The 27406-nt window shown below is 40.2% G+C and overlaps 1 protein-coding gene across 6 annotated transcripts in view; it reads right to left on the bottom strand.

Annotated features, from left to right (window-relative positions):
• LOC137240738 (uncharacterized) overlaps positions 1–27406 on the bottom strand; it is a 122659-nt gene that overhangs the window by 58913 nt on the left and 36340 nt on the right. The window contains exon 1 of one of the 6 annotated variants that reach the window (XM_067767376.1): positions 194–251. The exons of 4 other annotated variants lie outside the window; for them this stretch is intronic. The gene's annotated coding sequence lies outside the window, so the exon portion shown is untranslated. Of the gene's footprint in view, positions 1–52; positions 252–27406 lie in introns of those variants that run through there. One more of the 6 variants, XM_067767375.1, reaches the window with a different exon arrangement.

The raw sequence follows: 27406 nt of genomic DNA, 5'->3' as shown, positions 1-27406 counted from the left end.
TAATGTTGAAAGTTGTGTATAACACTGCGATCAATGGGTTTTCTTTTCTTACCCAACAATTAGAAAAAAATATTTTTTGTACTTTTTAACTTCTTCTAAGTTTTCGTTATATTGATAAGGATTTAAACCGCTGTTTATTTATCGCCGGCACATAAACAAAGCACGTTTTCACACGCATCAAAAAAGAACTTACGCTTTATGTCTTACCACACCTTTGAGTTTCAAATTAATTTAAGAACTGAAGTCCGTTTGCTCTGCCCAAAGCTTTTAAACCTCAATTGTCCAGTCAAATCATTCGGTGAATAAAAAACATATATATATAATATATATATGCATACATATACATTGTATAGATATTTATTAGCTTTAATGGTAATTGTTTGTCTATATGTAGAACAGCGAGTGAAACTTCGCCACTATTGTGAGTAGATAACAGTAGTCAAAAATAGACGGCGCGGTTGCCACACCATGTTTTCACCGAAATTCATCGAAAAAAAGGACCAAATTTTTGCTTTACTAGAGTGTGGTATTTGTTTTTAAATGTAAAAATTTAGGATATTTCCTTGGTCTTTTATTCTAACTGCTTCTACTTCTTCTTCTACCAAAATCAAATCTCTTTTGCCTTCGCTTCAAATGCTGAATATAAAAATACATTTTTTAATCGCAAATCGTCGTAAATTTATAAAATTATCGCTTTCACGACGTTCCAGACGAGAGACGCTTTCAAAATTTTTGCAAATAATTTTCTTCGTAAAAAATTTTAAAGGTGTTACTTTTTTTTGGCTTGTTGCCCTTCATAAACTCTCAATATCTCATGGTATACTAAACATAAATTAAGTGAGTAGCAAATACACCTAATATAAAATAAATTATTTTCATTATTTTACTTAGTTTTCAGTTCATTGTCATATTTCTTAGAGAGATATGTATATTTAAAAAAATTATTTTAGTTTTTGTTTTTATCGGCCTATTGATAAATGATTCAAGGTTAGATTCGAGCTCAAGGCCAAACCAATAATTTTTTTCAAATGATATTATTGTTATTTTTTAATTTTTCTCTAATTGAAAAATTTTATTTTGTTTTTGGAATAGTAAGTAGAAAATTTTTCAGACAACCTGCCATAGCTGCACAGATAGATCCATTTCGAAGGGTGCTAAGCCTTCATCTTCAGTAGGTTTTATGCACGCTACGCTTGGGAATGAGCACTTGGGAATGTCAAACAAAGTAATTGACAATAAACAAATCCAGCATTATCAGTGATTTGCAACAGATGGCGCAACACTGAATAAATATAGTTGGTAAGAAGGAATAGAAGTAGCAATTTATAAGTCAAACAAACCACCGCTGTATAGCTAAATGGTAAGCGCAGCTTGCTTAAAGCGTACTGATGATGAAGGCTTAGCACCCTTCGAAATGGGTCTATCTGCGCAGCTATGGCAGGTTGTCTGAAAAATTTTGTACTAACTATTCCAAAAACAAAATACAATTTTTCAATTATAGAAAAATTAAAAAATAACTATAATTATGATTTGAAAAAAATTATTGTTCTGGCCTTGAGCTCAAATCGAGCCTTGAATCATAAATTATTTTAGCTCGACTAGTGACAAATATATCACGAGAAGTGTTTGATAATCAGTCGAAATATCTAGCCACTAGAACAAGACTTATTTCTGATAAGTCAAAAATTAATGACAAAGTATTTCCCAAAATTCCCACCCTTCTTTTTTTAATGGCTCGCGTTAATTATCTCCTAGGTGAAATGTCATTGTTCTGCTACATTTTAATGACTGAGCAATTTTTGTGGCAAATTCCAAGGCGAATTCAGTACCAGGTGGTGTTATCCCATCAGCTGATTGCTTCTTCTTCCATACAATCCCTTGTACTCCAAAATGTCAGTTAATCGCAATCTATGAAAATTTTCTTTTGAAAGAAGAAAAGTAACAAAATCGTGGTTGCTGCCTAAAAGGGACCAAAATTGAAAAAAAGAACCAGTGGACCAAACGGGGTTGGAAGGGACCATTTTTGGTCCAAATATACTAAAGTGGCAACAGTGATAGACATCAACAAAAAAAGCATGATAAGTAGACTATTCCTCGAGAGAAGAAGGAAGACAAACAAAATAATAAATTAAACAAGAACACCGCGTTTATTACATAAGAATAATTCAGCTCACATTTAATAATGAGACACTATTAAAATCAGCCAGCTGATAACAGTTCGAGTGGTTTTGTGACTGAGCGCATCTGCCCATTGTAGATATACTTGAGTACTTTTCTATCAGCTGATGCATTTTGTCTATGCGTCATTGGCGCAGTCAGATTTTCTTGCGCCCGGGCGTTTGATACTGATTTAGGCAAGAGTACCAACTTGAAATGGAACTTGCAAGTTTCTTCATACGAGATTATAAAAGTAAGTAATTATACTGCGAGTAATATTTTGCAGTCACATATTTCGAGAAAAGGTTCTGTTCCATCGAAATGTGTATTATAAAATTCACCCAAGTTCGTACAATTTCTTGCTAAGTCGTTATTATCCTTGTTTAAAAAAATTCCAACGTCTAAGAGAAATCCAAATTTAAAATTAAGGCTATTTAGTCGTGTAAATCTTGTACGTGTTCGGACACGTTTTACTATATCAATATTCTATTTTTCGCAAAGAGACTTCGCTTCTTCTATTGCTTCTTCACAGAGAGTGTGTCGAATTTCGGATACTCAGTCGCTAATGATCCAAGATCATGATACGCTTCTCTAAAATTCATCCCCAGATTTTGTACTCTGAGCTAAACACGATCAATCCGCCAGAAATGAACTGATGTTATGCAACTAAAATTTAGTATATTTTGCAACAGAATTGTAGCGTCGCTTCTGGTGTCACTTGTGGTTGTTGTTGTTGTTGTTGTAGCGATAAGGTTGCTCCCCGAAGGCTTTGGGGAGTGTTAACGATGTGATGGTCCTTTGCCGGATACAGATACGGTACGCTCCGGTACCACAGCACCATTAAGGTGCTAGCCCGACCATATCGGGAACGATTTATGTGGCCACATTAAACTTTCAGGCCATCCCCTCCCTCCCCACCATCAAGTTCCATGAGGAGCTTGGGGTCGCCAGAGCCTCGTCTGTTAGTGAAACAGGATTCGCCGCGGATAGGTGAGGTTGACAATTGGGTTTGGAGAAGCTATATATTGCGCTGGCAACCTGAAGGGTTGCGCTACACACCCCTTTAATCTGGCATTTTAGTCGCCTCTTACGACAGGCATACCTACCGCGGGTATATTCAGACCCCCTTACCCGCTGGGGGCTGTCACTTGTGGTGTTAGTGTCCTTTGCTAATTGTTCTAAGTGTTCTACTACATTCTCTAGCCCATCAATGATAACGCTAACCGCTTGTATTCTGGCGCTCCATCGTTTTTTAGATTCACGTTTGACAGATTTCATTAAAGCATTTTTTAATAATTCCCTTCGTAACTTTGAACGTGAGAAAAAAAGATATATGCTTTCAATTAATCCACAACCTGTCGCAAGTTTTCTGGAGATATGCATGCATTTTGTAGTAAAGTAAAGTTTTTCCAGAAATCAATATTTTCCAGAAATCAGTTATAATAAAAAATGCAAATTATCCAGGAAGTTCTGCTTTGCGGACCATTTGGCGTGAGTAGCGCCCGGTGCAAGATGCCCATGACGCCCTCACCCCGCCACTGAGTGTACATTCAGCTAGCACGCTATTGACTATGTTGCCCTTCATTGTCAGAACGTGCTTTAAGAATGAGATTTTTGCAAGCCATTTGGAAAAAACTGCGTTGTTTTCTTCGTCTTTGGTGTTTTTGTTTACTTAGCGGCTCTCACATCTTCACGTCATTTATGTATGTTTGTTGGCACCAGCGTTGCCATATATTTTTTTCCAAGTCGTCATACGCCGCCCAAAAAATCGACAAAATCATCATATCTATGGCAACAACCAATAACAACCAAAGTTGAGTTAGGACGAAGTTTGGTTATTATCAGGGGACGTACGATTGTATTGGCCGGAAATCAAAATGAGATCGCCGGATTTCATTCAACAATATTAACTTTAAAAGCGCTTTCTGAAAATTGTCTTTGATTGTTATTTTTTGTTGCCACATACAACATATAAACTGATTATACCTTTCATGAAAATGAAATGGTATATTAATTTCGTCACGAAACCCAAAATTGTAACGCCTTAAAGGAAAATAGATAGACCCACCATTAAGTATACCGAAATAATAAGGATGAAGAGCTGAGTTGATTTAGCCATTTCCGTCTGTCCGTCTGTCTGTTTGTATGCAAACTAGTCCCTCAATTTTTGAGATATCTTGATAAAATTTGGTGAGCGGGTGTATTTGGGTGTCCGATTACACATTTGTCGGAACCGGCCGGATCGGACGACTATAGCATATATCCTCCATACAACCGATTTTTTAGAAAAAGAGGATTTTTGTCATATCTTACTCAATTTAACAGATTGAAGCTTCAAACTTCACCATATACTTTCGTATATTGCACATATTGTTGCCTGAAAAAATTGATGAGATCGGTCGTATATGTAGTATATATCCCGCACAAGCGATTGCTCAGATAAGAAACTTTTCGTAATTACTGCCCTATTTCAAGAGCTAGAGGCTTCAAATTCCAACGAATGCTTACGTATATAGCATGTATTGTTGTCTGAAAAAATCATAAAGATCGGTGCTATATATAGTATATATATGGTGATATATATAGTATATATATAGTATATATATATATTTTCGCAATTTTAGCCCCATTTTAACAGCTAGAAGCTTCAAATTTCACCATATGCTTACGTATATAGCATATATTGTTGTCTGAAAAAATCATTGAGATCGGTGGTATATATAGTATATATCTCATACAACCGATTGTTCAGATAAGAAACTGTGCGCAATTTCTGCCCCTTTTTAACAGCTAGACGCTTCAAATTTCACCGAATGCTTACGTATATAGCATATATTGTTGTCTGAAAAAATCATAGAGATCGGTGGTATATATAGTATATATCTCATAAAACCGATTGTTCAGATAAGAAACTGTGCGCAATTTCTGCCCCTTTTTTACGGCTAGAAGCTTCAAAATTCATCAAATTTCATCAAATAGTTACGTTTACGTCATATGTTGTTGAAATACCTGATTCGTAGTCATAGTTTTTACACGCAGACCACAAAAAACCTAAAACTTTGCATCCTCATTCAAAGCACCTACCTATTTTAAACGGTTTTATTTAGCTTGAGTTGACAGGCAGGCCGCACGGCCGTTGTGAACGAATTTTGTAATTGAAATTTAAGTAACTTCCCGATAAGCTACAAGCTTGAAACTTGGAATGTAGTTCAGAACCCGATGACAATGCATTAATAAGAAAAAAATCGCCGCTAGGTGGCGCAAGGATGGAGATATTCGCAAAATTCGCATTTGTGGTCCGATTTGGCTCATATTTGGAACACATAATACATGCAAGAATCGAAATCGACCTGTGAAAAAAATCGCCGCTAGGTGGCGCATGGATCAAGATATTCACAAAAATCGTATTTGTGGTCCGATTTGGCTCATATTTGGAACACATAATACATGCAAGAATAAAAAGCGACTTATGAAAAAAAAATCGCCGCTAGGTGGCGCAAGGATCGAGATTTTCACAAAAATCGTATTTGTGGTCCGATTTGATTTGGTCCATATTTGGAACACATAATACATACATGAATAGAAAGCGACCTATGATGCCCGATTTGGCTCATATTTGGAACAAATATTACATGCAGTCCAGTAGAAGAGACATCAAAATATTTTGGAGTTGGAGGAGGGACCGCAGAGTCGAGTAAAGTCTTTGGATGGATTATGTATTGAGGACTTAGGTTGTAACAAATTGTCAGGAAAGTGTCATTGTAATAATGAGTCACTAAATGAACTAAATAGAATGAGAAATAATAGACAATTAAAGACTAAAAACTTGAAAATAAAATAATAAAAAAAAATTTTTTTAGTTAAACGGTTTTATTGAAAACAATACTTACATGAAATAATAATACGAAAAGCCAGAAAATAATTAGGTAGGTCCTAGGTACTAGTCATCACGCTCCTTATCAATCTAGGGCGTTGATCAGACCATTAAATAAAAGCGTTAGACGCGTTATATTTCTATTGATAGTCATAAGGAAAACCAACTTAACCTTAATCAAGTTATGCTACGCCTAACATTTTTAGAAATTTCACGCGCCCAACGCTTTTATTTAATTGTCTGATCAACGCCATAGATTGATAAGGAGTGTGATGACTAGTACCTAGGACCTACCTAATTATTTTCTAGCTTTTCGTATTATTATTATTTCATGTAAGTATTTCACCAAATGCTTACGTGTATAGCATATATTGTTGTCTGAAAAAATTGTAGAGACCGGTGGTATATATAGTATATATCTCATACAACCGATTGTTCAGATAAGAAACTTTGCACAATTTCTTCCCCATTTTAACAGCTAGAAGCTTCAAATTTCACCAAATGCTTACGTATATAGCATATATTGTTGTCTGAAAAATCATAGAGATCGGTGGTATATATATTATATACTTCATATAATCTGTCATTTTTGCCCCTTTTTTACGGCTAGAAGCTTTAAAATTCATCAAATTTCATCAAATAGTTACGTCTACGTCATATATTGTTGAAATACCTGATTCGTAGTCATAGTTTTTACACGCAGACCACAAAAAACCTGAAACTTTGCATCCTCACACAAAGTACCTACGTATTTTTATACTCGAGGATCGAAAAAAAATTTGATTGAGCCATGTCCGTCCGTCCGTCCGCCCCTTAACACGATAACTTGAGTAAATTTTGAGGTATCTTGATGAAATTTGGTATGTAGATTCCTGAGCACTCATCTCAGATCGCTATTTAAAATGAACGATATCGGACTATAACCACGCCCACTTTTTCGATATCGAAAATTTCGAAAAACAATTTGGCAGGAACGTTACTCCTATTACTATATGTATGCTTAATAAAAATTAGCAAAATCGGAGAAGGACCACGCCCACTTAAAAAAAAAATTGTTTTAAGTTAAATTTTAACAAAAAATTTTATATCTTTACAGTATATAAGAAAATTATGTCAACATTCAACTTCAATAATGATATGGTGCAACAAAATACAAAAATAAAAGAAAATTTCAAAATGGGCGTGGCTCCGCCCTTTTTCAATTAATTTGTCTAGGATACTTTTAACGCCATAAGTCGAACAAAAATTAACCAATCCTTTTGAAATTTGGTAGGGGCATAGCTTTTATGACGTTAACTGTTTTCTGTGAAAACGGGCGAAATCGGTTGATGCCACGCCCAGTTTTTATACACAGTCGTCCGTCTGTCCTTCCGCATGGCCGTTAACACGATAACTTCAGCAAAAATCGACATATCTTTAATGAACTTAGTTCACGTACTTACTTGAACTCTCTTTATCTTGGTATGAAAAATTAAGGAAATCCGACATGACCACGCCCAATTTTTCGATATCGAAAATTACGAAAAATGAAAAAAATGCCATAATTCTATACCAAATACGAAAAAAGGGATGAAACATGGTGAGGTAATTCGATTGGTTTATTGACGCGAAATATAACTATAGAAAAAACTTTATAAAATGGTTGTGACACCTACCATATTAAGTAGAAGAAAATGAAAAAGTTCTGCAGGGCGAAATAAAAAACCCTTGAAATCTTTGCAGGTATTACATATAAAAAAAAATTCGCGGTATCCAACAGATGATGTTATGGGTCACCCTGGTCCACATTTTGGTCGATATCTGGAAAACGCCTTCACATATACAACTACCACCACTCCCTTTTAAAACTCTCATTAATACCTTTAATTTGATAACGTACAAACACATTCTACAGTCACCCCTGGTCCACCTTTATGGCGATACCTCGAAAAGGCGACCACTTATACAACTACCACCACTCCCTTTTAAAACCCTCATTAATACCTTTAATTTGATACACATATCGTACAAACACATTCTAGAGTCACCCCTGGTCCACCTTTATAGCGATATTTCTAAACGGCGTCCACCTATAGAACTAAGGCTCACTTCCTTTTAAATTACTCATTAACACCTTTCTTTTTGATACCCATATTGTACAAACAAATTCTAGGGTCACCCCTGGTCCACCTTTATGGAGATATCTCGAAACGGCGTCCACCTATGGAACTAAGGCCCACTCCCTTTTAAAATACTCATTCACACCTTTCATTTGATACCCATATCGTACAAATAAATTTTAGAGTCACCCCTGGTCCACCTTTATGGCCATATCTCGAAAAGGCGTCCACCTATAGAACTAAGGCCCACTCCCTTTCAAAATACTCATTCACACCTTTCAATTGATACTCATATCGTACAAACTAATTCTAAAGTCACCCCTGGACCACCTTTATGGCCATATCTCGAAAAGGCGTCCACCTATAGAACTAAGGCCCACTCCCCTTTAAAATACTCATTCACACCTTTCATTTGATACCCATATCGTACAAACTAATTCTAGAGTCACCCCTCGCCCACCTTTATGGCCATATATCGAAAAGGCGTCCACCTATGGAACTAAGGATTACTCCCTTTTAAAATACTCATTAACACCTTTCATTTGATACCCATATCGTACAAACGCATTCTAGAGCCAACCCTGATCCACCTTTATGGCTATATCCCTAAATGGCGTCCACCTATAGAACTATGGCCCACTCCCTCATAAAATAATCTTTAATGCCTTTCATTTGATAGATATGTCATACAAACACATTCCAGGGTTTCCCTCGTTCATTTTCCTACATGGTTATTTTCCCTTATGTTGTCACCATAGCTCTCAACTGAGTATGTAATGTTCGGTTACACCAGAACTTAACCTTCCTTACTTGTTTATTTTATATTTATCTTAAAAATCGTTTAGGTATGTAGATCTGTTCACTATATATTTCTTATCTTATACATCCGATTATTCGGAGATTACGAAGGGGATAAGATTATTGTTCAGCCCCATTCATGAAAGGTATGAAGTCTTCGGCACAGCCGAAGACAGTCCCGTCCTTACTTGTTTTTAAATCAATTCGTTTTACTTTATAAATAACAAAAGCATCTTAAAAGATAAATTTTGTATTACATACAAAAGGTACTTGTTTTCAGTTATTTTAACAATTATTTGGCTTTTGTTTTCTTTGAGCTCAAATTGAACAAACTCCTATATCATTTTAGTTTCTTAGTTATACATTTTTGCGTTCATTTTTTTAGCATATTTATTTGAGGTTCAATATTATGACAGGAAAAGTTATTCAATTTTAAATAATCTTGGGTTAGTAACATTCCTTTTAATGTTCCAGTTTCCAGACGGTTTCGAGTTTTTGTTTTGTTTAAATTTATTTTAGAAAAAATTTGTTCTACATTCGCTGAAGAGTGTGGCAAGCACATTAGATCTGCAACGAATGCACATAAAGTAGAAAAAGCCTATGGAGAGTCAGCTCTTTTGATAGTAGAAATAGTTTTCCAAAAAACTTCTGGAGGAACCTTAGAAATGTCTTCAAAATGTGTCTTAAATTCTAAAAACTATAATTCCCTATACTCGCTATCAACATCCTGCACAATTTTCTGATCGATTGTGTGCGAAAAATGTTGCACGACCATATGCAAAGATTAATTATTTAATTCAATTAAATTAAATTATTTTTGAGTGCTAAACGACTTTCGACACTGTAAAGAAAGTGAAACAACACCTTTTAGTCGTTTAAGTTTTTTGTTTTTATTTTAACAAGACAAATGTCTAACGACTAAAAGGTGTTGTTTCACTTTCTTTACAGCATATGCAAAGAATAAATTTTTTTCCAGCACCTACTTTGGGATCCATGAAGATTAAGTTTTGTAGAACAACATTGTTAAAATCAAAACGCTTTCTAATTTGATCACACAGTTCAATATAAAAAAAAAATACAATCTTGTTTATATTTGGCTTCTTCTTGCTTGGAATTGTTAGAGGCAATATATCTGAAATGTTTTTATAATCTATAATTTCTATGTTCTTTAATGTAATACATTCCGGCTGTACAAAATTATACAATATACTTAAATAAAGTCTTTTTATTTCTGAATACATATTATGTACTTGAAGCCCCTCACTCTGGAAAATTGTATGAACTTTATTAATATTTTGAAGGATATACTTCAGGAAGGAGAGATAAATTTCATTCATATCATCCAAGTTATCAAGAATGGTTTTTTCTTGAAATAAAAACGAGTGCGAGATCCCTCTAAGGATAGCCAGCGAGTTTGAATTTGATGTATCATCTTTTTTGGCTGCAATTCCAATAGCGCAATTATATTTTTCAATTGAGTAGGTAATTCTCTGAGAACTATTGGAAACGTGATTATATACATTGCGCACCAATGTTTCTACACTGCTGGGTAGCTTTAAGCAGGCATACGAAAAGCAAAGCGGCAAATAATGACATATACATTTAAAAGTAATTATGTTAGGAATTTCTTTTTCAAAAATTCGGGCGACCGAATGCTTCGAGCGGGTCATGTTATTGGCTCTGCCTGCAGCAAAAGTTGGCATATTTTTAGTATAAGGTATACAATGTTCAGTAAAGCTTTTATCTCAATTTTAAATATATGTAATTTCTTGGTGTTTGAACATTTAAAATAAATCTTACATAGAAGGCAGGCTTAAATCGTCATTTTTCATTACAAAATCGTCCAAGCGTCATTCTAGTTGAAAATCGTCAAAATGACGACGGCGTCATCAATCTGTCAACGCTGGTTGGCACTTACGATTTCTCAGTGAATGTGTTGACATTTTAGTTCATGAGACTTTTATCACATTTATAGAACTTAATTTTCCTAAATAAGAACATGCATATATACTTATGTAAGATATCAAATTTGCGTACACTTAATTGCTGATAGGTTAAGTACGCTTAACCCTTCATAACGCATTGTAGTATCCGATAGTTCGCACTTTCTCAACGTCGCTACCAAACTTTCTAAGTGATGATTGACAAATCTTCTACTTGTTTTGATATAAAAACTTATCGATTGCATATCGAAAACTTATTGCAGTGTTGCCGATAACAAATTGACATGTTAGCAATTTCCTATGAAAAAGTTATCGAAAGACACTTGGTTTATTATCAAACATTTACCGGCATGTTATCAAAAAGTTATCAGTTTGTTTTCAAAAAGTTATTGATTTTTTATTGTAGTATTAATAATCCGTAATCGGCGTGTTACCGATTTTTTATCGACTTTTTATCGAAAAATTTTCGATTTGTTTGTCGAATGTTATCAATGGCGTGTTCGTTTTTTTGCGTTAAAATAAAAGTCGTGCTCTAAAGGAAAGCGAACCATATCGATTTGTTATCATAAAGCGCTATCGAAAAGTTATTGATCACTTATCGGAGTGAAACCAATAATATGCCTTTGCCCCGGTTATAACAAGCCGATAGAAAACCGATAACGTCACGATAATAATTATTGTCGTTATCGATTATTACCGGTTGAAGCCGACGAAGCCTTTCTCAAAAAGTTCGAATCTGTTTGTTTTCGGTGAAGTTACCTCTGTTGCGGTTTAACTTCAATCCCTGAGCGAGATCTAATAATTAATTTAAAAGCATTTGTTTTCTAAACATACACCTGTATGTTTACATATCGAACTTAACGAGTACTTGGTACTCACGCCTTTTTTTATTTGAGTTGAGGTTAGAAAACATGACTCGAAGTATCTAGAAATGGAGCACGCAGAAAGCACTGCCGTACGCTACTAAGCGCCAGGCAGTTGCAAATGAGGTGAACCACCATTTCCTCCTCCTCTTCCTCTTTACAACTCCTGCAGCATTGACGATGAGGCACTGCTAACCTTTCTACTTGCCTAACTATAACGCAATGCCCAGTTAGTGCCACCACAAGTGTGGAAATTGTATCCCTACTTAGGTTGTACACGTGACGGGATATTTTAGGAACCCAATTTGGCCAGGTTTCCTTCGATGTCCGACACCCCTGTGTTTGTAGCCATCCTTCATAGGCTTGACGGCAGATGTGCTATTTTTAGGATATGCATGTAGCAAGGGACATACCTAAGCGTTCTTAGCCAGGCAGAATCTGCCTGGTTGTACCCTGCCTAGCGCGTTCATCTGCAATGCAGTTTCCCTCAGTGTCCCTTTATACCGGGACACATGTGAGGAGTAAGGCTACAGTTTAGTGTTTGTTCAGAACTGTACGAGTAGGAGTCAAGAGATTTGTTGGCAGACTGGCTGTCGTTGAAAATTAAGATTTCTTTGCCGACATTGTGTGCCCCTATCCTAACCGCCGCTTCCATGATGGCTGAAACTTTTTCCTCGAAGACCCTGCAGTGATCGGGTAGTCTGAAGGAGAGCTGGAGGTCAAGGTCTCTTGAGTATACTCAACCGTCGACTCTACCGTTTATATGGAAATGCTGCAGTCAACAGCAAGGCACCTACTCGACTCCGCCCAATCATCCCTGTTGGGAATTTTTATCATAAAGTTGGTTATGTCAAAAGTAGTTTTCATTTACTATCGACATCGATATTGTATTTATGCAAAAAATAATAATTTTAATAAAAAGAAATGCATAATTTAAAACACAACTTTCTTTTATTATGATACTTAGTAAATTGTTTTGTAAATTTAAAATCAAGAAAATAAACCACAGTGTGTCAGAAAGGGTTAAGATGATTAAAAGGAAATATCACGTATACGCCATGTATATCTTCCGATAGATGTCATTGCAATAGCGGAATACGAACTCTACCTTAATTTATAGAACGCTAATTAATTTGTATACTCAGTTGAGCAGAGCTCACAGAGTATATTAAGTTTGATTGGATAACGGTTGGTTGTACATATATAAAGGAATCGAGATAGATATAGACTTCCATATATCAAAATAATCAGGAACGAAAAAAAAATTTGATTGAGCCATGCCCGTCCGTCCGTCCGTCCGTCGGTCCGTTAACACGATAACTTGAGTAAATTTTGAGATATCTTGATGAAATTTGGTATGTAGATTCCTGAGCACTCATCTCAGATCGCTATTTAAAATGAACGATATCGGACTATAACCACGCCCACTTTTTCGATATCGAAAATTTCGAAAAACCGAAAAAATGCGATAATTCATTACCAAATACAGATAAAGCGACGAAACTTGGTAAATGAGTTGAATTTATGACGCAGAATAGAAAATTAGTAAAATTTTGGACAATGGGCGTGGCACCGTCCACTTTTAAAAGAAGGTAATTTAAAATTTTGCAGGCTGGTATTTGTCAGTCGTTGAAGATATCATTAGGAAATTTGGCAGGGACGTTACTCCTACTACTATATGTACGCCTAATAAAAATTAGCAAAATCGGAGAAGGACCACGCCCTCTTTTAAAAAAAAATTTTTTTCAAAGTAAAATTTTAACAAAAAATTTAATATCTTTACAGTATATAAGTAAATTATGTCAACATTCAACTCCAGTAATGATATGGTGCAACAAAATACAAAAATAAAAGAAAATTTCAAAATGGGCGTGGCTCCGCCCTTTTTCATTTAATTTGTCTAGGATACTTTTAACGCCATAAGTCGAACAAAAATTAACCAATCCTTTTGAAATTTGGTAGGGACATAGATTTTATGATGTTAACTGTTTTCTGTGAAAACGGGCGAAATCGGTTGATGCCACGCCCAGTTTTATACACATTCTGTCCTTCCGCTCGGCCGTTAACACGATAACTTGAGCAAAAATCGACATACATATGTTTAATGAACTTAGTTCACGTACTTACTTGAACTCACTTTATCTTGGTATGAAAAATGAACGAAATCCGACAATGACCACGCCCACATTTTCGATATCGAAAATTACGAAAAATTAAAAAAATGCCATAATTCTATACCAAATACGAAAAAAGGGATGAAACATGGTGAGGTAATTGGATTGGTTTATTGACGCGAAATATAACTTTAGAAAAAACTCTATAAAATGGTTGTGACACCTACCATATTAAGTAGAAGAAAATGAAAAAGTTCTGCAGGGCGAAATAAAAAACCCTTAAAATCTTGACAGGTATTACATATATAAATAAATTAGCGGTATCCAACAGATGATGTTCTGGGTCACCCTGGTCCACCTTTGTGGCGATATCTCGAAACGGCGTCCACCTATGGAACTAAGGATTACTCCCTTTTAAAATACTCATTAACACCTTTCTTTTGATACCCATATTGTACAAACAAATTCTAGGGTCACCCCTGGTCCACCTTTATGGCAATATCTCGAAACGGCGTCCACCTATGGAACTAAGGATTACTCCCTTTTAAAATACTCATTAACACCTTTCTTTTGATACCCATATTGTACAAACAAATTCTAGGGTCAACCCTGATCCACCTTTATGGCTATATTCCTAAATGGCGTCCACCTATAGAACTATGGCCCACTCCCTCATAAAATACTCTTTTAATGACTTTCATTTGATACACATATCATACAAACACATTCCAGGGTTTCCCTCGGTTCATTTTCCTACATGGTTATTTTCCCTTATGTTGTCACCATAGCTCTCAACTGAGTATGTAATGTTCGGTTACACCCGAACTTAACCTTCCTTACTTGTTATAATTCAAAACTTGGTCCGAAGCTGATCTTTACGTATATAGGAAAATCCACAGTTAATAGTAGACCAAAAAGAAAAAATTGTTATGCTAATGAAAATCTATTCTGGAAAACACTTTCTGAGGAGTTATAGCAGATTTCTGTAAAATCGGTTCAAAGATATGATATAAGATATGATATAAATCGGATCACAAATACGATTTTTTGAAATATTTCGATCCATGCGCCACCTATCGCAGTTTTTTAACTTATTATTACATTGTCATCGTGTTCTGAACTATATTCCAAGTTTCAAGCTTGCAGCTTATCGGGAAATTATTTAAATTTAATCACAAAATTCGTTCACAAAGACCTGTCAAGTCAAGCTAAATAAAACCGTTTAAAAATAGGTAAGTAGTTTGTGTGAGGATGCAAAGTTCTGGTCTGCATGAAATAGCTATGACTATGATCCACTTATCCCAACAATATGTGACGTAAGCGTAAGTATTTGATGAAATTTCATTAAATTTTAAGCTTCTAGCCGTAAAAAAGGGACAAAAATGACAATTTATATGAAGTATATAATATACTAGCCTTTACCCGCGGCCCTGTCCGCAAGGAGACATTTAAATATATGGGCTATTCGCTTTAGCCTGCTTATCAAGTTATCTGTTTAAAATTTTGTTTTCTGTCTAGTGCATTTTATTTTTGTAATTGAGTAAAAAAAAGAACTAAATGAGCTGATAACCTGATAGGATCCCAAATGATCCCGAAATTTTCCAGAAAAAGCTACGAAATGACCCCCACGCTATCGCGGACGGATTCCGAAAACCATCAAGAAATGCCCCGAAAGGGTCTCCAAAAGTTCCCGGAATAGTCCCAAAAAAACCCGAAATGACAACGACACGATCCTAGACGTATCCAGAGAACCACACAAATATGATCCCTGAAGGTGTTCCGAAAAGGTTCCGAAATGACCCTGACGGTCTCTAGGGCGGATCTCAAAAACCATCCAGAAAATATCCAGGAAGGGTCCCTAAATTATCCCGACATACTCCAGAAAAAGTTCCGAAATGGCTCCGAGGGGATCCACGACGGATCGCGATAACCATACAGAAATGATTCCGGAAGGATCCCAAAATGATCCCGAAATAGTCCGGAAATGACCCAGATGGGATCCCGCACAGATCCAGAAATTATCCCGGAATGGTCCAAAAACTGTCCCGGAAAAGTAACAAAAAATCCCGAAATGGCTCCTACGGCATCCCGGACGGATCCAGATCATTCGGATCGGAAGGGTCCCCAAATGATCCCAAAATGGTCCCGAAATGACCCTGATGGATCCGGCAAACCATCAAGAAATTATGCCGGAAGGGTCCCCAAATGTTCCCGAAATAATACAGAAAGTCACGTAACGACCCCTAGAGTATCCCCAAATGATCCCGTATTAGCCACGAAAAGGTCCCGAAATAACCCCGACGGGATCCCGGACAAATCCCGAAAACCATCCAGAAATGATGCCGGAAGGGATCCCAAATGATTCCGAAAAAGGCCCGCATTGATTCGACGGGACCCCGAACGGATATCGAAAATCATGCAGAAGTGATGCCGGAAAGGTCCTCAAATGATCACCTAATAGTCCCGAAATGACCCTTAAGGGGTCCTGGACGGATCCCGTAAACCATCCAGAAATGATCCCGATATAGTCCCGAAGAAGTCCCGAAATGACCCTGACGGGATCTCGAACGCATCCCTAAATGACCCTGACGGGATCACGGACAGATCCAGAAATGATCTCGGGAGGGACCCCAAATGATCCCGAAAAAGTCCTGCAATGATTCCGACGGGATCCTGAACGGATACCGAAAACCATCCAGAAGTGATGCCGGAAAGGTCATCAAATGGTCACCTAATACCAAAATGACTCTGACGGCATCCCGGACTGATCCCGAAATCCATCCAGAAATGATCCTGGGAAGGTCCCAAAATGATCCCGAAATAGTCTCGGAAAAGTCCAGAAATTACCCTGACGGGTTCCCGGACGAATCCTGAAAGCCATCCTTAAATGATCCCGAAAAAGTCCCGAAATAACCCTGACGGGATCCCGAAAGGATTCCGAAAGCTATCCAGAAATGATGCCGTAAAGGTCCTCAAATGTTCCCCTAATAGTCCCGAAATGACCGTGACGGGATCCCGAACGGATCCCGACAACTATCCAGAAATGATGCCGAAAGGGTCAGCAAATGATCCCGTATTAGTCGAGAAAAAGTCCCGAAATGACCCCGACGGGATCCCGTACGAATCCCAAAAACCATCCAGAAATGATGCCGGTAGGTATCCCAAATGATCCCGAAATGACCTCGTCGGCATCCCGGACGGATCCCGAAAATTATCCAGAAATGATGCCGGAAGAGCCCTCAAATGATCCCGAAAAGGTCCCCAAATGACCCCAACGAGATCCCGGACGGATACCGAAAACCAACCAGAAATGATGAAGGTAGGTACCCCAAATGATCCCGATATAGTCCCGAAATGACCCCGTCCGGATCCCGGACGGATACCGTAAACTATCCAGAAATGATGTCGAAAGGGTCCCCAAATGATCCCGTATTAGTCGACAAAAAGTCCCGAAATGACCCCGACGGAATCCCGGACGGATCCCAAAAACCATCCAGAAATGATGCCGGAAGAGCCCCCAAATGATCCCGAAAAAGTACCCAAATGACCCCGACATACGCCAGAAAAAGTTCCGAAATGGCTCCGAGGGGATCCACGACAGATCGCGAAAACCATACAGAAATGATTCCGGAAGGATCCCAAAATGATCCCGAAATAGTCCGGAAATGACCCAGCTGGGATCCCGCACAGATCTAGAAATGATCCCGGAAGGGTCCAAAAACTATCCCGGAAAAGTAACAAAAAATCCCGAAATGGCTCCTACGGCATCCCGGACGGATCCAGAAATGATTTCGGAAGGGTCCCCAAATGATCCCAAAATGGTCCCGAAATGACCCTGATGGATCCGGCAAACCATCAAGAAATTATGCCGGAAGGGTCCCCAAATGATCCCGAAATCAAACAGAAAAAGTCACGAAACGACCCCTAGAGGATCCCCAAATGATCCCGTATTAGCCCCGAAAAGGTCCCGAAATAACCCGAAAGGTCCTCAAATGATCACCTAATAGTCCCGAAATGACCCTTAAGGGATCCTGGACGGATCCCGTAAACCATCCAGGAATGATCCCGATATAGTCCCGAAGAAATCCCGAAATGACCCTGACGGGATCTCGAACGCATCCCTAAATGACCCTGACGGGATCCCGGACAGATCCCGAAATCCATCCAGAAATGATTTTGGGAGGGACCCCAAATGATCCCGAAAAAGTCCCGGAATGATTACCACGGGATCCTGAACGGATACCGAAAACCATTCAGAAGTGATGCCGGAAAGGTCCTCAAATGATCACCTAATAGTCCCAAAATGACCCTGACGGCATCCCGGACAGATCCCGAAATCCATCCAGAAATGATCTTAGGAAGGTCCCAAAATGATCCCGAAATAGTCACGGAAAAGTCCAGAAATTACCCTGAGGGGTTCCCGGACGAATCCTGAAAGCCATCCTTAAGTGATCCCGAAAAAAGTCCCGAAATGACCCTGACGGGATCCCGAAAGGATTCCGAAAACTATCCAGAAATGATGCCGGAAAGGTCCTCAAATGATCCCCTAATAGTCCCGAAATGACCGTGACTATCCAGGAATGATGCCGAAAGGGTCCGCAAATGATCCCGTATTAGTCGAGAAAAAGTCCCGAAATGACCCCGACGGGATCCCGGACGAATCCCAAAAACCATCCAGAAATGATGCCGGTAGGTATCCCAAATAATCCCGAAATAGTACCGAAATGACCTCGTCGGCATTCCGGACGGATCCCGAAAATTATCCAGAAATGTTGCCGGAAAGGTCCCCAAATGATCCCCTAATAGTCCCGAAATTACCATGATAGGATCCCGGACGGATCCCGAAAACCATCCAGAAATGATGCCGAAATGGTTCCCAAATGATCCCGTATTAGTCGCAAAAAATTCCCGAAATGACCCCGACGGGATCCCGGACGGATCCCGAAAATCATTCAGAAATGATGCCGAAAGGGTTCCCAAATGATCCCGTATTAGTTGCGAAAAAGTCCCGAAATTACCCCGACGGGATCCCGGACGGATCCCGAAAACCATCCAGAAATGATGCCGGAAGAGCCCCCAAATGATCCCGAAAAAGTCCCAAATGACCCCGACGAGATCCCGGACGGATCCTGAAAATCATCCAGAAATGATGCCGGAAGAGCCCCAAAATGACCCCGACGAGATCCGGGACGGATCCCGAAAACCATCCAGAAATGATGCCGAAAGGGTTCCCAAATGATCCCGTATTAGTCGCGAAAAAGTCCCGAAATGACCCCGACGGGATCCCGGACGGATCCCGAAAATCATTCAGAAATGATGCCGGAAGAGCCCCAAAATCATCCCGAAATATTCCCGAAATGACCCCGACGGGATCCCGGACTGATCCCGAAAACCATCCAGAAATGATGCCGGAAGAGCCCCCAAATGATCCCGAAAAAGTCCCCAAATGACCCCGACGAGATCCCGGACGGATCCCGAAAATCATCCAGAAATGTTGCCGGAAGAGCCCCCAAATGATCCCGAAAAAGTGCCCAAATTACCCCGACGAGATCCCGGACGGATCCCGAAAACCATCCAGAAATGATGCCGAAAGGGTCCCCAAATGATCCCGTATTAGTAGCGAAAAAGTCCCGAAATGACCCCGACGGGATGCCGGACGAATCCCGAAGACCATCCAGAAATGATGCCTAAAGGGTCCCAAAATAACCCCGAAAAAGTCCCGTAATGATCCCGGAAGCCATCAAGAATTTATCTCTCGAAGGTACGCAAATGATCCCGAAAGTACCCCGACGGGATCCCGGACGGATCCCGAAAACCATCCAGAAATGATGCCGAAAGGGTCCCCAAATGATCGCGAAATAGTCCCGAATTGATTCCGGAATAGTCCCGAAAATGTCCCAAAATAACCCCGACGGGATCCCGGACGGATCCCGAAAACTATACAGAAATGATCCCGGAAGCGTTCCAAAATGATCCCGAAATAGTCCCGAAAAAGTCCCGAAATTACCCTGGCGGGATCCCGGACCGATCCCGAAAACCATCCAGAAATGATCCCGGAAGGGTCTCGATATGACCCTTACGGGATCATAAATAAGGTGAAGCTAATTAGAAACTGTATGTGCCAGATACCAAAAACTATTGATTTAGGAGAAAATCATTTTATAGATTTTACACCAGATAGGTAGATAAAGGGGGGGGGGCGGGGGGTGTCACTGCTTACTTTGTAAGCCCTCGACTTATTTGACCCCTTGAGTCTGTGATAGTGGTGAAGGCCAGTATACGTAAAGTTATAATGTGTAAAAATTATGAAAAATAATTTCTCGAAGGGGTCGTGGGATTTCGCTAGTAGACCACTGTCTGTGTCCCAAATTTCATCAAAATCCGTGTAGCCATTCTGGCGTGATTCAGTCGCAAAGACGAAAAAATATAATTATTAAATTATAACTGTTCCTAGGGGGCGGGGACCACGCCCCTTTTGAAAAATATATAGCTAGTAGATCCTTCTAGACTATTGGCTATATGTGTGCAAAATTTCATCCAAATCGGTCCAGCCGTTCTTGCGTTAATGAGTCACAAAGACAAACGTCTGGACAAACATCCAAACATCCAAACATCTTAACATCCAAACTTTCCCATTTATAATATACTAGCCTTTACCCGCGGCCCCGTCCGCAAGGAAAATTTTAAATATATGGGCTATTCGCGTTAGCCTGCTTATTATCTTTTTAAAATTTTGTTTTCTGTCTAATGCATTTTATTTTTGTAATTGAGTAAAAAAAAGAACTAAATGAGCTGATAACCTGATAGGATCCCAAATGATCCCGAAATTATCCAGAAAAAGCTACGAAATGACGCCAACGCTATCGCGGACTGATCCCGAAAACCATCCAGAAATGCCCCGAAAGGGTCTCCAAAAGTTCCCCGAATAGTCCCAAAAAACCCGAAATGAGAGCGACACGATTCTAGACGTATCCAGAGAACCACACAGGAATGATCCCTGAAGGTGTTCCAAAATGATCCCGAAAAGGTTCCGAAATGACCCTGACGGGCTTCCGGGCGGATCTCAAAAACCATCCAGAAAATATCCAGGAAGGGTCCCTAAATTATCCCGACTAACTCCAGAAAAAGTTCCGAAATGGCTCCGAGGGGATCCACGATGGATCGCGAAAACCATACAGGAATGATTCCGGAAGGATTCCAAAATGATCCCGAGATAGTCCGGAATTGACCCAGATGGGATCCCGCACAGATCCAGAAATGATCCCGGAAGGGTGCAAAAACTATCCCGGAAAAGTAACAAAAAATACCGAAATGGCTCCTACGGCATCCCGGACGGATCCAGAAATGATCTCGGAAGGGTCCCCAAATGATCCCAAAATGGTCCCGAAATGACCCTGATGGGTCCGGCAAACCATCAAGAAATTATGCCGAAAGGGTCCCAAAATGATCCCGAAATAATACAGAAAAAGTCACGAAACGACCCCTAGAGGATCCCCAAATGATCCCGTATTAGTCGAGAAAAAGTACCGAAATGAACCCGACGGGATGCCGGACGAATCCCAAAAACCAGCCAGAAATGATGCCGGAACTGACACCAAATGATCCCGAAAAAGTCCCGCAATAATTCCGACGGGATCCTTAGCGGATACCGAAAACCATCCAGAATTGATGCCGAAAAGGTCCTCAAATGATCACCTAAAAAATAAAAAATAAATGTAAGGCGCGATAACCTCCGAAGAGATCTAAGGCCGAGCTTCTCTTCCAATTTGCGTCGTGCTCCTCTTGATTTTCCCTACAAATTGGCCGGACGGGACCTACATGTTTTATGCCGACTCCGAACGGCATCTGCAAAGCAGATGAGTTTTCACTGAGAGCTTTTCATGGCAGAAATACACCCGGAGTGCTTGCCAAACACTGCCGAGGGGCGACCCCGCTTAGAAAAATTTTCTTCTAATTGAAAAATCTTATTTCTAAAATTTTGATGTTGCTCTGCCCGGGAGTTGAACCTAGGGCATACGGTGTGATAGGCGGAGCACGCTACCATCACACCACGGTGGCCGCCCAAATGATCACCTAATAGTCCCAAAATGACCCTGACGGCATCCCGGACAGATCCCGAAATCCATCCAGAAATGATCTTGGGACGGTCCCAAAATTATCCCGAAATAGTCTGGGAAAAGTCCAGAAATTACCCTGACGGATACCGGACGAATCCTGAAAACCAATCTTAAATGATGCCGAAAAAGTCCCGAAATGACCCTGATGGGACCCGGAAAGGATCCCGAAAACTAACCAGAAATGATGCCGGAAAGGTCCTCAAATGATCTCCCAATAGTTCCGAAAAGACCCTGACGGGATCCCGAACGGATCCCGACAACTATCCAGAAATGATCCGAAAGGGCCCGCAAATGATCCCGTATTAGTCGAGAAAAAGTCCCGAAATGACCCCGACGGGATGCCGGACGAATCCCAAAAACCATCCAGAAATGATTTTGGAAGGGACCCCAATGATCCCGAAAAAGTCCCGCAATTATTCCGACGGGAATCTGAACGTATACCGAAAACCATCCAGAGTGATGCCGGAACGGTCCTCAAATGCTCACCTAATAGTCCCAAAATGACCCTGAGGGCATCCCGGACAAATCCCGAAATCCATCCAGAAATGATCTTGGGAAGGTCCCAAAATGATCCCGAAATAGTCTCGGAAAAGTCCAGAAATTACCCTGACGGGTTCCCGGACGAATCCTGAAAGCCATCCTTAAATGATCCCGAAAAAGCCCCGAAATGACCCTGACGGGATCCCGAAAGGATTCCAAAAACTATCCAGAAATGATGCCGGAAAGGTCCTCAAATGATCCCCTAATAGTTCCGAAATGACCGTGACGGGATCCCGAACGGATCCCGACAACTATCCAGAAATTATGCCGAAAGGGTCCGCAAATGATCCCGTATTAGTCGAGAAAAAGTCCCGAAATGACCCCGACGGGATCCCGGACGAATCCCAAAAACCATCCAGAAATGATGCCGGTAGGTATCCCAAATGATCCCGAAATAATCCCGAAATGACCTCGTCGGCATCCCGGACGGATACCGAAAATTATCCAGAAATGATGCCGGAAAGGTCCACAAATGATCCCCTAATAGTCCCGAAATTACCCTGATGGGATCCGGGACGGAGCCCCCAAATGGTCCCGAAAAAGTCCCCAAATGACCCCGACCATATCCCGGACGGATCCCGAAAACCATCCAGAAATGATGCCGGAAGAGCCCCCAAATGATCCCGAAAAAGTCCCCAAATGACCCCGACGAGATCCCGCACGGATCCCGAAAACCATCCAGAAATGATGCCGGAAGAGCCCCAAATGATCCCGAAAAAGTCCCCAAATGACCCCGACATACTCCAGAAAAGGTTCCGAAATGGCTCCGAGGGAATCAACGACGGATCGCGAAAACCATACAGAAATGATTCCGGAAGGATCCCAAAATGATCCCGAAATAGTCCGGAAATGACCCAGATGGGATCCCGCACAGATCCAGAAATGATCCCGGAAGGGTCCAAAAAATATCCCGGAAAAGTAACAAAAAATCCCGAAATGGCTCCTACGGCATCCCGGACGGATCCAGAAATGATCTCGGAAGGGTCCCCAAATGATCCCAAAATGGTCCCGAAATGACCCTGATAGATCCGGCAAACCATCAAGAAATTATGCCAGAAGGGTCCCCAAATGATCCCGAAATAAAACAGAAAAAGTCACGAAACGACCCCTAGAGGATCCCCAAATGATCCCGTATTAACCCCAAAAAAGTCCCAAAATGACCCTGACGGGATCCCGAAAGGATTCCGAAAACAATACAGAAATGATGCCGGAAAGGTCCTCAAATGATCCCCTAATAGTCCCGAAATGACCGTGACGGGATCCCGACAACTATCCAGAAATGATGCCGAAGGGGCCGCAAATGATCCCGTATTAGTCGAAAAAAAGTCCCGAAAGGACCACCACGGGATCCCGGACGAATCCCAAAAACCATCCAGAAATGATGCCGGTAGGTATCCCAAATGATCCCGAAATAGTCCCGAAATGACCTCGTCGGCATCACGGACGGATCCCGAAAATTATCCAGAAATGATGCCGGAAAGGTTCCCAAATGATCCCCTAATAGTCCCGAAATTACCCTAATGGGATCCCGGACGGATCCCGAAAACCATCCAGAAATGATGCCGAAAGGGTTCCCAAATGATCCCGTATTAGTCGCGAAAAAGTCCCGAAATGACCCCGACGGGATCCCGGACGGATCCCGAAAACCATCCAGAAATGATTCCGAAAGGGTTCCCAAATGATCCCGTATTAGTCGCGAAAAAGTCCCGAAATTACCCCGACGGGATCCCGGACGGATCCCGAAAACCATCCAGAAATGATGCCGGATGAGCCCCAAAATGATCCCGAAAAAGTCCCCAAATGACCCCGACGAGATCCCGGACGGATCCCGAAAACCATCCAGAAATGATGCCGGAAGAGCCCCCAAATGATCCCGAAAAAGTCCCCAAATGACCCCGACGATATCCTGGACGGATCCCGAAAACCATCCAGAAATGATGCCGGAAGAGCCCTCAAATGATCCCGAAAAAGTCCCCATATGACCCCGACGAGATCCCGCACGGATCCCGAAAACCATCCAGAAATGATGCCGGAAGGGTCCCCAAATGATCGCGAAATAGTCCCGAAATGATTCCGGAATGGTCCCGAAAATATTCCAAAATAACGCCGACGGGATCCCGGACAGATCCCGTAAACTATACAGAAATGATCCCGGAAGGGTCCCAAAATGATCCCGAAATAGTCCCGAAAAAGTCCCGAAATTACCCCGGCGTAATCCCGGACCGATCCCGAAAACCATCCAGAAATGATCCCGGAAGGGTCTCGATATGACTCTTACGGGATTACAAATAAGGTGAAGCTAATTATAAAACCATGTTAATAAGGCAGCAGGCGCATTGGAGCGAATAAAAAGTTAGATAGAAACATACAGGTAAAGCTAATAAAAGCGTGCTAATAAAAACAATTGATGGAGGGCGGATGGCGGGAGTAGAGGAGAGGACCACTGATCGTTCCTCCAAAATTGTCTAGATCTCGTTCTGTATGTACCAGATACCAAAAACTATTGATTTAGGAGAAAATTTAGATTGAGTTATAACAATTTATGGATTTTACACCAGAGGGGGAGATAAAGGGGGGCGGGCGGAGGGTGTCACTGCTTACTTTGTAAGCCCTCGACTTATTTGACCCCTTGAGTCTGTGATATTGGTGATATCACATATACGTAAGTATACGTAAAGTTATAATGTGTAAAAATTATGAAAAATAATTTCTCGAAGGGTCGTGGGACCCCCACCCCTCTTTCCATGTTCGAAAAAAATTTCGCTGGTAGACTACTGTCTGTGTCCCAAATTTCATCAAAATCCGTGTAGCCATTCTGGCGTGATTCAGTCGCAAAGACGAAAAAATATAATAATTAAATTATAACTGTTCCTAGGGGGCGGGGACCACGCCCCTTTTGAAAAATATATAGCTAGTAGATCCTTCTAGACTATTGGCTATATGTGTGCAAAATTTCATCCAAATCGGTCCAGCCGTTCTTGCGTTATTGAGTCACAAAGACAAACGTCTGGACAAACATCCAAACATCCAAACATCTAAACATCCAAACATCCAAACATCTTAACATCCAAACTTTCCCATTTATAATATATATTAGATTAGATATTAGATATTAGAATTAGATATACCACCCATCTCTATGATTTTTTCAGACAACAATATATGCTATATACGTAAGCATTTGGAGAAATTTGAAGCTTCTGGCTGTTAAAATGAGGCAGTAGTTACGAAAACTTTCTCATCTGAACAATTGGTTGTGTGAGATATATACTATATATACGACGATCTCTTTGAATTTTTCAGACAACAACATTTGTTATATACGAAAGTCTAGCTGTTAAAATATTGTCACGGATATTAGCATCACTAAATTATCCCATCACTAAGGCGATGCTAAGGCCATGCCAAGCAGTATTTACGTTAATAATTAAATCAAGTATACACATATATAAGGCAGCCCAGAGAGATGTCACACACAGATGCATTTACTTATATGCCTATGTGCGCGCGAGAGACTGTAAACTACAAACATTCACATCAATAATTCAATCTTTATGTATCTACATAAACGAATAAATAATTGCGTCTACACATATGTACGGATACGAGCAGCGGAGCGGCAATGCACAAACACATGCATATATCTTATCTGAGTTGTCACAAGAGAGAGCAATAATTTGTGCACGTAGTTGTGGCTGGCGATTTTGTAGCCGAAACAACTAGTAAGTTCTGGAAATCGAAGAGCCTAGAAGTATGCAGCGTAAACTATAAAAGCGTGGCAAGCGAGTAAGAAGTAATTCAGTTTGATTTGAGTTGTCAAGCAGTTGCGATTAAGACGATATCTAGCGAGCAATAGCAGTATTATTTTGAATAGTAGAGTTTCATTGAGCTATCAATCAGCGTGGTTATTAAGCAAGCTATTCGTTGCACAGTTTGAGTGTATTGTGAAGTACTTTAATAAAGGCCATTTTGCATTATTACAAATTGGAGTTATTTATTCAACAGTTTAGTGATTCGAACTTAGCAGAGGATTGCAAATAAGAGGATTTGCAAGTAAATTCGTTACAATTGGTGTCAGAAGAGGAATTGTTGAATAAATTCCAGAGGACAACAAGGACATGGCAAAGTTCAGTGAATTGAAGATCCAGCAACTAAAGAAGGAGTTGGAAGCCCGTGGATTGAATACAAGCGGCGTTAAACTTGAACTTCAGGCACGGCTACGAGAGGCAATGGAAGTAGAAGGAATTGACGTGGAAGAGTATGACTTTTATCTTGATGGCGAGGAAACAACAAAAATGGAAGAGACAGTTACGCAGACAGTTACGAGCACAGACTTGAACATGATTTTGGCTGCAATATCTGCTCAAACATCGACAATGTCATCTCAACTAGAAGAACAGAAAACGTATATGTCATCACAGATGGAATCCCAAGAGACACGAATAACATTGAAGATGGAAGAACAGAAAACACACATGGCGTCACAAATTGCAGAACAATTAAAAGAACAAGAGGCACGTATAACATTACAGCTCGAAGCACAAGAAGAGCGTATCTCAACAAAGCTGGAGGCACAGGAAACAAAATTCTCATCGCAGCTGGAGGCTGTTTGTGAACGACAAAATAAAGTGGAGGCCGAGATGGATGCTTTGAAAGATCGGATTCAGGAGTTACAATTGAACCGTCCAATCACTTCAACGTCTACTCTGAAGGTAAAATCCCCAACGTTTGATGGTTCTGTTCCATTCCAGGTATTTAAGCTCCAATTTGAGAAGACGTCGGCAGCGAATAACTGGAATGCTGAAGATAAAGTTGCAGCTCTGTTCGTGGCATTGAAAGGGCCAGCAGCCGAAATCCTACAGACGATTCCCGAAGGAGAGCGGAACAACTATGAAGCATTG

Source organism: Eurosta solidaginis, chromosome 2 (genome assembly GCF_040869045.1).
Source record: "Eurosta solidaginis isolate ZX-2024a chromosome 2, ASM4086904v1, whole genome shotgun sequence".
NCBI classification, from domain to species: Eukaryota; Metazoa; Arthropoda; class Insecta; order Diptera; family Tephritidae; genus Eurosta; species Eurosta solidaginis.
The sequence above is the reverse complement of the archived record's forward strand: the minus strand, read 5'-3'. Positions and strand labels throughout refer to the sequence as shown.